At 35.5% G+C, this 13,339-nt stretch overlaps 1 long non-coding RNA gene across 1 annotated transcript in view; it reads left to right on the forward strand.

Annotated features, from left to right (window-relative positions):
* LOC132693258 (uncharacterized) overlaps nt 1–13,071 on the forward strand; it is a 49,243-nt gene extending 36,172 nt beyond the window's left edge. Inside the window, exon 4 of the long non-coding RNA XR_013554887.2 lies at nt 12,079–13,071. This is a non-coding gene — a long non-coding RNA (uncharacterized LOC132693258). The remainder of the gene's footprint in view (nt 1–12,078) is intronic.
* The last annotated feature ends 268 nt before the right edge of the window (nt 13,072–13,339 follow it).

Below are 13,339 nucleotides of genomic sequence, written 5' to 3' on the forward strand. Positions count from 1 at the left end.
GAGTGGGGTCCAGGAGGTTCTTGGGCTTCACGGGGAAAAGTGGTTCCACTGCTGGAAGGATATTTGGTAGGGACTGTTGAAGCCACCTGGTCCCAGCAGACCCCAGAGAATGGGCACATTTGCTGGTGCTGGAACAGAGTCGTTAAAGGTGATGCCTGGTGCCAGATGTGTGTTGTGATTTTCCATAATCCCTGAAACGCTGCTGCTACATTATCTCATGAACTTTTTCTGGGGTGGGCTGGCACTTGGCCGCAGTCTTGGGGCACCGGCAGCAGCAGGGTCCAGCAAGCATTCCAGGGTGCAGCCAACATTTGGCCATTGCTCAGGGAGACCCTTCCACAGAGGGGCAGAGCAGATCAAAGCCACAGTCCTTCAGAAGTAAGGGGCCAGGGAAAACAGCCGCATCTGAGACAAAACTTGGGAGAGAGGTACTGGGGCTTGGTCACAGTGAAAAAGTGGGGAGTAGATGAAAGCTGAAGACAGAGGACAGGACAGCGTGATTGCTGATGGGGGAGAACAGAGTTTGGATACTAGAGACTGGGTAGCTGGGTGATGCCATTTTCACAGCTCCCACTGATGTGCATACGCACCTACAAGCGCAACACTTCACCCCAGTAGGCTATCAGTGCCATCTAGTGGAGAACAGAGACATTACACTGAGTCCCACCCAACTGGGCCAACCTCGCTCTTCAAGAACACAAGTCTCACCCTTTGATTAGTTTGTGGACTATAGATTGCGTCATAGTCTGACTTCTAGGGGAAAATGAAGTAATTTCAGTCCTATTTAAATCTGTTAGCCGGTCCATCTATTCAATTTTCATTCTTTCCCTTTTTTCTCTTTTTCACTCCTTTTCTTTTTTTGAATACCGAAAGAAAAAATTCCTTTTTATTTTAAATTTTTATTAAAAATATTTTTCTTAATTTTTTTACTATTTTTTTAATTTTTTGTAATTTTCTTCAAATTCTATTTTACGTCCATCATTTTATTACAGTCTACTTCAGTGTATTCACTTTTTCAAATTTTCAAATGATTTCCTTTTTTTTCCCTGTTTTCTCTTTTTCATTCCTTTTCTTTTTCTTGAATACAGAAAGAGAAAGATTTCATTTTTACTTTCAATTTCTATTAAAAATATTTTTATTTAATTTTTTCTACTACATTATTTACTTTCATGTACATTTTTTCAAATTCTATTTTACTCCCATCATTTCATTTTATTCTACTTCAGTGTATTCATTTTTTCAAATGATTTCCTTTTCTTTCCCATTTTTTTTCTCTAATCTATCAAACCACTTTCAATACCCAGAACAAAACACACCTAGGATCTAGCATCATTTATTCAATTGTGTGTGTGTGTGTGTGTGTGTGTGTGTGTGTGTGTTTGTTTAATTTTTTAATTTTAATATTTTTTAATTTTATTTTTTTAATCTTTCTACCTCATTAATTCTTTTTCTTCCCTCAAAATGATGAAACGAAGGAATTCACCCCAAAAGAAAGAGCACGAAGAAACAACAGCCAAGGATTTAACCAACAGAGATATAAGCAAGATGTCTGAACCAGAATTTAGAATCACGATAATAAGAATACTAGCTGGAGTCGAAAATAGAGTAGAATCCTTTTCTGTTGAGATAAAAGAAGTAAAAACTAGTCAGGATGAAATAAAAAATGCTATAACTGAGCTGCAATCATGGATGGGTGCCGCAGCAGCAAGGATGGATGAGGCAGAACAGAGAATCAACAAAATATAGAGGACAAACTTATGGAGAATAATGAATAAGAAAAAAAGAGAGGGAGATGAAGGCAAAAGAATATGATTTAATAATTAGAGAAATCAGTGACTCATTAGAAAGGAACAACACCAGAATCATAGGGGTCCCAGAAGAGGAAGAGAGAGAAAGGGGGGTAGAAGGGTTATGTGAGCAAATCATAGCAGAAAACTTTCCTACCCTGAGGAAAGACACAGACATCAAAATCCAGAAAGCACAGAGGACCCCCCAGTATATTCAACAAAAACCAATCATCAACAAGGCATATCATAGTCAAATTCACAAAATACTCAGGCAAGGAGAGAATCATGAAAGCAGCAAGGGAAAAAAAAAAAATCCCTAACCTACAAGGGAAGACATATCAGGTTTGCAGCAGACCTATCCACAGAAACTTGGCAGGCCAGAAAGGAGTGTCAGGATATATTCAGTGTGCTGAATCAGAAAAATATGCAGTGAAGAATTCTTTATCCAGCAAGGCTGTAATTCAAAATAGGAGAAAAAAAGTTTCCCCAGACAAAGAAAAACTAAAGGAGTTTGTGACCACTAAACCAGCCCTGCAAGAAATTTTAAGGGGGACTCTCTGAGGGGAGAAATGATGAAAATGAATGAAAGAAAGAAAGAAAGAAAGACAAAAAGAAACAAAGATTAGAAAGGTCCAGAGAACACCACCAGATACTCCAATTCTACAAGCATCATAATGGCAATAAATTCATATCTTTCAGTACTCACTCTAAATGTCAATGGACTCAATGCTCCAATCAAAAAACATAGGGTAACAGAATGGATAAGAAAACAAGATCCATCTATATTCTGTATATAAGAAACCCACTTTATACCTAAGACACTTTCAGATTGAAAATAAGGGGGTAGAGAACCATCTATCATGCTAACGGTCAACAAAAGAAAGCCAGAGGACCATATTTTTATCAGACAATCTAGACTTTACAATAAAGACTGTATCAAGAGATGCAGAAGGGCATTATATCATAATCAAGGGGTCTATCCATCAAGAAGACCTAACAATTGTAAACATTTATGAACCAATGTGAAAGTACACAAATATATAAATCAATTAATCAGAAACATAAAGAAACTCATTGATAGTAATACCATAATATTAGGAGACTTCAACACCCCACTCACAGCAATGGACAGATAATCTAATCAGAAAAATCAACAAGAAACAATGGCTTTGAATGACACATTGGACCAGATGGACTTAACAGATATATTCAGAACATTTCATCTAAAGCAGTGGAATATAAATTCTTCTCCAGTGCACATGGAACATTCTCCAGAATAGACCATATACTGGGACACAAATCAGCCCTAAGTAAGTACAAAAAATCTAGATCATACCATGCATATTTTCAGACCACAATGCAATGAAAGTTGAAATCAACCACAAGAAAAAATTTGGAAAGGTAACAAATACTTGGAGACTGAAGAACATCCTACTAAAAAATGAATGGGCCAATCAAGAAGTTAAAGAGGAAATTAAAAAGTATATGGCAGCCAATAAAAATGATAATGCCACAACCCCAAACCTCTGAGATGCAGCAAAGGCGGTCATAAGAAGAAAGTATATAGCAATCCAGGCCTTCCTAAAGAAGGAAGAAAGACCTCAGATACACAACCTCACCATAAGCCTTAAGGAGCTGGAAAAAGAGCAGCAAATAAAACCCAAAACGAGAAGAAGACAGGAAATAATAAAGATTAGAACAGAAATTAATGCTATCGAAACCAAACCAAACCAAACCAAAACAAAACAAAAAACAGTAGAACAGATCAATGAAACCAGAAGCTGGTTCTTTGAAAGAATTAACAAAATTGATAAACCACCAGCCAGTTTGATCAAGAAGAAAAAGTAAATGACCCAAATAAACAAAATCAAGAATGAAAGAGGAGTGATCCCAACCAACACAGCAGAGATAAAAACAATGATAAGAGAATATTTTGAGCAATTATATGCCAATAAAATGGGCAATCTAGAAGAAATGGACAAACTCCTAGATACATATACACTACCAAAACTGAAACAGGAAGAAACGGAAAATTTGAACGGACCCATAACCAGTAAGGAAATCGAATTAGTAAGCAAAAACCTGCCAAACAACAAGAGTCCAGGGCCAGATGGCTTTCCAGGGGAATTCTACCAAACATTTAACAGTGAACACCTATTCTCTTGAAGCTGTTCCAAAAAATAGGAATGGAAGGAAAAATTCCAAATTCTTTCCATGAAGCCAGCATTACCTGGACTCCAAAACCAGACTGAGACCCCACTAAAAAGGAGAACTACAGACCAATTTCCCTGATGAACATGGATGCAAAAATCCTCAACAAGATATTAGTGAACTGGATCCAACAATACATTAAAAAAATTATTCACCACGACCAAGTGGGATTTATACCTGGGATGCAGGGCTGGTTCAATATCTGCAAAACAATTAACATGATTCATCACATGAATAAAAGAAAGGACAAGAACCATATGATCCTCTCAATAGATGCAGAGAAAGCATTTGACAAAATACAGAATCCTTTCTTGATAAAAACCCTCAAGAAAGTAGGGATAGAATTATCATACCTTGAGATCATAAAAGCCATATATAAGCAACCCAATGCTAATATCTCCTCAATGGGGAAAAACTGAGAGCTTTCTCCCTAAGGTCAGGAACAAGACAGGGATGTCCAATCTTGCCACTGTTATTCAGCATAGTATTGGAAGTTTTAGCCTCTGCCATCAGACAACACAAGGAAATAAAAGGCCTCCAAACTGGCCAGGAGGAGGTCTAACTTTCACTCTTCGCAGATGACATGATACTCTATATGGAAAACCCAAAAAATTCGACCAAAATAGTGCTAGAATTGATTCATGAATTCAGCAATATTGCAGGATATAAAATCAATCCACAGAAATCAGTTGCATTCCTATACACCAACAATGAAGTGACACAAAAAGAAATCAAGGAATCGATCCCATTTTCAGTTGTGCCAAAACCCATAAAATACCTAGGAATAAATCTAACCAAAGAGGTGAAAAATCTATACACTGAAAACTATAGAAAGCTTATGAAAGGAATTGAAGAACACACACACACACACACACACACACACACACACACACACACACAATGGAAAAAGATTCCATGCTCCTGGATAGGAAGAACAAATATTGTTAAAATGTCAATACTGCCCAAAGCAATCTACATATTCAATGCAATCCCTATCAAAATAACACCAGCATTCTTCACAGAGCTAGAACAAATAATCCTAAAATTTGTACGGAATGAGAAAAGACCCAGAATATCCAAAGCAATCTTGAGAAAGAAAATCAAAGCAGGAGGCATCACAATCCTGGACTTCAAGCTATATTACAAAGCTGTAATCATCAAGACAGTATGGTACTGGCACAAGAACAGACACTCAGATCAATAGAACAGAATAGAGAACCCAGAAATGGACCCACAAACCTATCGTCAACTAATCTTTGACAAACCAGGAAAGACTATCCGATGGAATAAAGACAGTCTCTTCAGCAAGTGGTGCTGGGGAAACTGGACAGCGACATGTAGAAGAACGAACCTAGACCACTTTCTTACACCATGCACAAAAATAAACTCAAAATGGATGAAAGACCTAAATATAAGACAGAAAACCATCAAAATCCTCGAGGAGACAGCCCGCAAAACCTCTTTGTTATTGGCCACAGCAACTTCTTACTCAACAGGTCTCCGGAGGTATGGGAAACAAAAGCAAAAATGAACTACTAGGACCTCATCAAAATAAAAAGCTTCTGCACAGCGAAGGAAAAAATCAGAAAAACTAAAAGGCAGCCGACAGAATGGGAGAAGATATTTGCAAACGACATAGCAGATAAGGGTTAGTATCCAAAATCTATAAAGAACTTATCCAACTCAACACCCAAAAAACAAATAATCCAGTGAAAAATTGGGCAAAAGACATGAATAGACACTTCTCCAAAGAAGACATCCAGATGGCCAACCAACACATGAAAAAATGTTCCACATCACTCATCATCAGGGAAATACAAATCGAAACCACAGTGATATATCACCTCACACCTGTCAGAATGGCTAACATGAACAACTCAGGCAACAAGAGATGTTGGTGAGGATGCGGAGAAAGAGGATCTCTTTTGCATCGCTGCTGGAATGCAAGCTGGTGCAGCCACTCTGGAAAACAGTATGGAGGTTCATCAAAAAACTAAAAATAGAACTACCCTATGACCCAGCAATTGCACTACTAGGCATTTATCCACGGGATACAGGTGTGCTGTTTCGAAGGGACACGTGCACCCCCCATGTTTATAGCAGCACTATCAACAATAGCCAAAGTATGGAAAAAACCCAAATGTCCATCGATGGATGAATGAATAAAGACGTTGTGGTATCTATATACAACGGATTATTACTCGGCAATTAATAAGAATGAAAACTTGTCATTTGCAACTACGTGGATGAACTGGAGGGTATTATGCTAAGTGAAATTATTCAGTCAGAGAAAGACAAAAATCATATGACTTTACTCATATGAGGATTTTAAGAGACAAAACAGATGAACATAAGGGAAGGGAAGCAAAAATAATATAAAAACAGGGAGAGGGACAAAACAGAAGAGACTCATAAATATGGAGAACAAACTGAGGGTTACTGGAGGGCTTGTGTGGAGTTGGGGGCTAAGTGGGTAAGGGGCACTAAGGGATCTACTCCTGAAATCATTGTTGCAATATATGCTAACTAATTTGGATGTAAATTTAAAAAAATAAAAAAATAAACTTAAAAAAATAAAAGGTGCAATCTTAAAAAAAGGAAATCTTTTATTAGAACAAATCTTAATGTCATGTTATTTAAAGTTTCCAATATAAAATTTTAATTTTCAAATTTAGTTCTAAAATTTGAAGCCAATTCCTCTCCACATTTACAAAATGTAAGTCACTTAGTCAATAAAGATGTTATCTTGTTTACTGACTGATATGACAAAATCTGATTTATTTATTAGAAACTATTTTTAATTAACAAGAAGCTTACAGAGAAATTACCTAAAGACCTCTCCAAGAATAGAGTTGTAGTTTCACAACTACTCTAGACGTGAGCATACCTTTTTCTTAATGAAAAAAATACATATATAAGGTTGTTGTGCAACTGCTAACATTTTTAAGATATCTGAACACTAATCACTTAACACTTTTTTCAGCTATATATTAATTTTTGACAACTTCCATTGCTCTCATGATAAAGGTACTTTTTAATAATTTCTAGAAATTCAAATAAGAAAATATATAAACCACATATGTTCTTTTTTCAATCAAAGGACACAATCTCTTGATTTTGTCATTCTGTATTTATAGTTATCCAGTATATTCCTTCAACTGTGTAATATGAGTAGTTTATGCTCTAGGTCAAACATGTTAGCAAATCCAATGGACAACATTTTATTGCAACTTGGTCCCCATGGGAATAGAGGATAAATCAAATGCTAGCCAGGCATTAAAAATATAATAGTAGTTGGAGAATTTGTTAAAGGGGAAATATCATTTAAAAAATGGTTCCAAGTCCTCGATCTATTATAAAGAAGTTGTTACTTAAAACAATTGAAAATTAAGAAACAGAAGAAAATCCCAATGTGTGTTACATGACGGTATATTTCAGTTGGTTTGAGTTGATATATTTATTTGAGATTTCCTTACTGACTTTTCTTACTTTGTCCTGTATATATTTTTTATGTTAGCTGCCTCCTTGTCTTGTTTCTTGTTTGCTAGTATCCAGTTGAGAAAACCTACTCAAAAATAAACACTTTAATCGTGTCTATTACTTTCCTTTTAAATATGCAGCTTAAAAATATCTCTCATTTATTCCTTGCTTATGTTGCAGAGAAAAAAAGAAAAAAAAATGATCACTACGTCTTTGCCCGTTCTAGAGATTGGAAATTAAATTCCCCTTACTTAAATTCTTGTTCTGAATCATGGTGTACCTGTTCTCTTTTGATTATAATGCTAAATAAGTAATCTCCCATGTATTCAATAAGCTAAGATTCATTAACTCTGCATTTTTAAATAATAATATTCTTCTAGATTTTAAATACTGGAAGAATTTTCCAGTCATTCTGAAGAAACAATTGATTATATTACTTCTTTAATTATGGGTAGCATTATGTTTGAGCCATAATACTACCTAAAGGGTATGACTTCTAACCAAGCCATTGATATTCATTTTGATTTCTGATAGCCAAGAAATCCTGATTCTTGTTCTGCATGTTAAAAACCATAAAGGCATTTTATACCCTTTAAAAGTTCATTCTGAACTCTTTTCAGTTAGCTGATGTCCTGACCTTCAGAGTATTCTTCATGGATTCTGGGCACTGCCCCATACTCGGCCTGGCTTGACAGATACTGGGCAAGTTGTTCTTATTGGCACTGCGCCCCATGTGTTTAAGACCCGGCAGTGACATCTTTCAGCTTAGAAAACCCAGCATGAACAACTGTGCTCAGAATTCTACACAGTGACATCCAAGAAAAGTTTACTTTTTTTGGGAAAATAACATAATTTACCCCTGCCAAGCCTGTGAAGGTATTCTAAGCCATATATATTTTTAAAAGAGAGAAACCTATTTATTTGATGTTTGGAAACAAAAATAATGCTCATAATGATAGTTTGAGATAACTAAAAGTATTTAAGACTTTATTTGAAAACAAACTTCAAACATTCTTCAGCTCTGCATTCTTTTATAATTTTCATTCAAGAACTCTAAGAAAACAGCTTTATGTTGGACTGTTTATACATTTGGGTTTTTTTTAAGTTTATTTATTTATTTTGAGAGATGGAGAGAGGGAGAGAGAGTACGAGGAGGGGAGGGGTAGAGAAAGAGTGAGAGAGAGAGAGAGAGAGAGAGAGAGAGAATCCCAATCAGGCTCCCCACTGTCAGTGCAGAGCTCAGTGTGGGGCTGGAAATCACAAACTGCAAAATCATGACCTGAGCCGAAACTGAAAGTCAAGCTTAACTAACTGAGCCACCTAGGTACCCTAAACTTAATTTTCTTAAATAAAGTATTAAAAAGACAACAACTGAATAATTTAAAAGCAATTAACTGCATTTTTCTATCAATGCTAAAAATACTGAAAGCATAAGAATGACTTCACTAAAACATTGAGATTGTTTCCTTTATTGATGTGGGAGAAGACAGTTTTTGCAATAATTCATGCCAGACTTAATTTTACAGTCTATTTAGAAGTCAAAATACATCTGGCTTCATTGTATTTTGCTGACTTCATTTTGCTGACTCAAATAATCTACATTAACAAACAAGAGATTCCACTGCCTACACCCTATAGTATTAAGCCTAGAAACCAAAATTTCCCTTCTCATTCTAGCAAAGGAGAGTACATGTCTAAATGATAACTTAGCTGTATATTAGTGTTTAACTTTGTTGAAACTATTTTCACATGACAGTTGTATTCATAGAGTGCAGCCCGTGACCAAAAACTAGAAGCCCAATCCAAACCATGTATTTAAGATAGAATTTTATTATTTTAAAGATTTCCTTTTTTTTTGAAGCTATCTTTATGGTGGAAGAACTACCTGTTTGAGATTCTATGCTGTTTATCTACTTTTTTTAAAGCTTTTTCATGGATCACTTACATCACTGATATTTATTCTGTCATATATTTCCACAGTTTCATATTCAATAGCATATGCATGTTCTTTCACAAGTATTTAACATCTAGTCTGCCATGCCACTGTGTTTTCATTGCATTTGAAGTTGAATGTGTCCATGTGACTCATTTTGAGCAATGAAATGTGAGCGAGACAGGCTTGTGTCACTTATGGAGTGACACTTTGAAAACAACAGCATGTGGTTGGCCACACTTACTTTCCCATATTGAGGATGGAGGGAGCAGAACCTCTTGCCTGTCTTCAATGGACATGTGGCAGAATAAAAAAGCAAGCTTTTGTTATGTCCCTGTGGCATAATGTGGAGAGTCCTAACTCATGAACTTGCTAATTCTTTAGTGGAAAAAAAAAAAAAGCCACCAGAAGTGTATGGATTGATAAAAAGAATTTATTTTATACATTACAATATTACAAATATTTTACTTTCTCAAACTTGAATTTCCAAAGGTGACTTTCTTTTCATGTTGCTCTTTTTTTTTATATCCACTGTCTACAATGAGTTTAAAGACTTCAAATAACGTGAATCAAGTTCCACCAGACAAAACTTTTGCATGCACAACCTCATCTTTGATATTCATTTCTCTCTCTCCTTCAGAATGTAAAATTCTGATGTTTGGAAAGTGATAAAATTTTCAGTATGAAAAAAGAGCACAATTTTCTTAATATTTATTACAAGTTTTTAAAGAATATGATTTGCCTGTGTAAATGCAGGTTGTTTTCACAGTGATTTATATAAAAAATTCCTCTCAAATACCTGAAAAACCTACTTCTATTCTTTACATATCTTATTTAATGGAAATCGTGAGAATAACACAGCATATCAATTTTAAAGGATGTTCAGAAATCATGAAACTGAGAAGATCATGATCCAAAATTATTTTTAATCTCTTCCTTCTTAATATTAACTTTTTTATGCTAAGGGCTACAATAAAAACTTAAAGAAGGATACAAACCAATGCAACAAAATAAATGAAACATAAGGCACTTTATGTATTTTGTTTGATGGCTTGTTACATCTCAAGGATTTTTTCCCCTAAATAGGAATACTTTAAGCTATATAACTAAAAGAACACATACTGTTTGATAATCTTCAAACCACTTGAATATTTTGTAGCTAAATGACTTTATCCCAGAAAAGCAGATAAAATTTAAGCTGATTGGAGTCATAAATATGTCAAGAATCAATCTAAATCTATCATTAAATATCATACTACAATTTGAGATGCTCTACAAATATCGACAAAATATTATCTTTGAAGTTTTAAAGATATCAACCAAACATATTAACAGGATAAAAGATACTGCAAAACTTTAAACCAGCTAAAGACATTAGATATAAGAAATTAGCATTCAAATATATGTATAAGCCATGCAATCGTTTTGTATTTGGGATTATATCACATGAAGCATCAAAGTCTACTTTGTAAATGTTCAATTAAAAAACTAAAATAGCTTTTGCTTTATTAAAAATGATTTATAAATGTGAATACATAATGCCTTTGAATGAATTGTTATGCATTAAAAGTCACAAAATAATAAAAAAAATTCAGTTGGATATCCTTTCAGTTCATAATCTGGTTTGAACTCATTAATATTTCATTTTACATTAGCAAACTCAGAATAATTTTTTATCATTTCTTTAATGGTATTTTTCTAATTATTACATTAACATTGTAGTTAATTTTCAAATAGAAAAAAAAAGAATATAATAGTGGAGTGCTTTTAAATCTTAGGAGGTAAGGCACTTTATGGTGTTTCAAATATCACAGTACTTTAAGTGTTTTGTTTTTTTTCTTTTTAAAATTTTTATTATAATTTTTAATGAATTAAATTAATTTCACATTAATTAACATACAGTATAATATTGGTTTCAGGAGTAGAACCCAGTGATTCATCACTTACATGTAACACCCAGTGCTCATCCCAACAAGTGCCCTCCTTAATGCCCATCACCCATTTAACCCATCGTCCCACCCACCTCCCCTCCAGCAACCCTGTTTGTTCTCTGTATTTAAGAGTCTCTTGGGGCGCCTGGGTGGCTCAGTCGGTTGGGCGGCCGACTTCGGCTCAGGTCATGATCTCGCGGTCCGTGAGTTCGAGCCCCGCGTCGGGCTGTGTGCTGACAGCTCAGAGCCTGGAGCCTGTTTCGGATTCTGTGTCTCCCTCTCTCTGACCCTCCCCCGTTCATGCTCTGTCTCTCTCTGTCTCAAAAATAAATAAACGTTAAAAAAAATTTTAAAAAAAGAGTCTCTTATGGTTTGCCTTCCTCTGTGTTTTTCTTATTTTTGCTTCCCTTCCCCTATGTTCATCTGTTGTGTTTCTTAAATTCCACATATGACTGAAATCATATGATATTTGTCTTTCTCTGACTGACATATTTCACATAGCATAATACACTCTAGCACACGGTCTAGATCCCAAATGTCCATTAACTGATGGATGGATAGAGAAGATGTGGTGTATACACACACACACACACACACACACACACACACACACACACACACAATGGAATACTATGTGGTGATCAAAAAGAAGGAAGTTTTGATATTTACAACAACGTGTACAGAACTAGAGTGTCTTATGCTAAGTGTTTTCTTTTCTTTTCTTTTTTTTTCTTAGAATTCATGTTCCAGCAAGAAGTGTAGTAAAATATGCCACCCCAAAATATACGACTTTGGCCTAAGGATTATTTTTGAGCTGAAGACAAATGCAAACCTGCCCTCCCGTATTTGCCCAAAAGCAGGACATAAATTTCCAAAGGTGCCCTGCTTCCCCTCTCCACCAGGAAAGACAAAAGCTAATCAATCACCGAAGTCAACTGTGGACCTTGTCAGCCTGCAGAAGGCACCGTGGAATCTAAATCACAAACTTCACTAGCTAGCTTTTATCACCCATTAGTTTCTCTGCACATATTTATCTTCCTGCAGTTCCCTGCTCTTAGAAGCCTAAGACTGCTTTCCTTTGTTACATCATTTTTCCAAAAAATGTATTGCTTTTTTGTTGAAAATGCTACCTAAACCAGAGTTCTAAACCCTCAGTTTGATTTACTCATTTTTCACTGGGTGTTTCCCATTCATGCATGAGGCATACATGTTAATAAACGTGTGTGTGTGTGTGTCCTGTTAATCTGTCTCTCTGGGCCCCACTATTTTGAAGGATAGAGGGAAATTATTTTTTCTCACCTACAAATATTTTGGTAAGAAGTATTAAGAATGTTTATTCTAAACAGTAGTTAATGGATACAGTTTTCAGAGTTGCACCAGATAAATCTGTATCTTATACCATTTCAAATGGAAAACAAAACAACAGAGACTAAGAGTTTCTTCTTAAGGCCTATTCTTCCAATTTGACGGCCATGTAGATGTATCTCTTTCAAATAATTGTCAAACTTATCCCTCAAAAGAACTTCAGTAAAAGTACCTTTTCTGGAGTAATTCTCTCAATTAGTTATGCTCATTATTTTATGTCATTAAATATGCTCACTATTAGTGAGTTATGCTAACTAATTTGTGTTATTAAATATTCATGCAGTGGGGCAACTGTGTGGCCCAGTTGGTTGAGCGTCCAACTGCAGCTCAGGTCACCATCTCTTGGATCATTGGTTTGAGCCCCAAGGTGCCTGTTTCAGATTCCGTGTCTCTCTCTCCCTGACCCTTCCTCACTTTCACTCCCTCTCGCTCTCAAAAATGAATAAAGATTAAAGATTAAAAAAATATTCATACAGTGATTGATTCCTTCAGTATACATGTAACTAGTGGATAATGCGAGTTCTGGAGTAGGTGAAGAGACAATCAGCACAAGATTCCCACTCCCAATGCCCAAGCACAGTTTCAAATCACTTAAAGTGGTATCATGAGACTTGGCATGCAGATTATGGAAA

Source organism: Panthera onca, chromosome B1 (genome assembly GCF_046562875.1).
Source record: "Panthera onca isolate mPanOnc1 chromosome B1, mPanOnc1 haplotype 2, whole genome shotgun sequence".
Lineage (NCBI taxonomy): Eukaryota > Metazoa > Chordata > Mammalia > Carnivora > Felidae > Panthera > Panthera onca.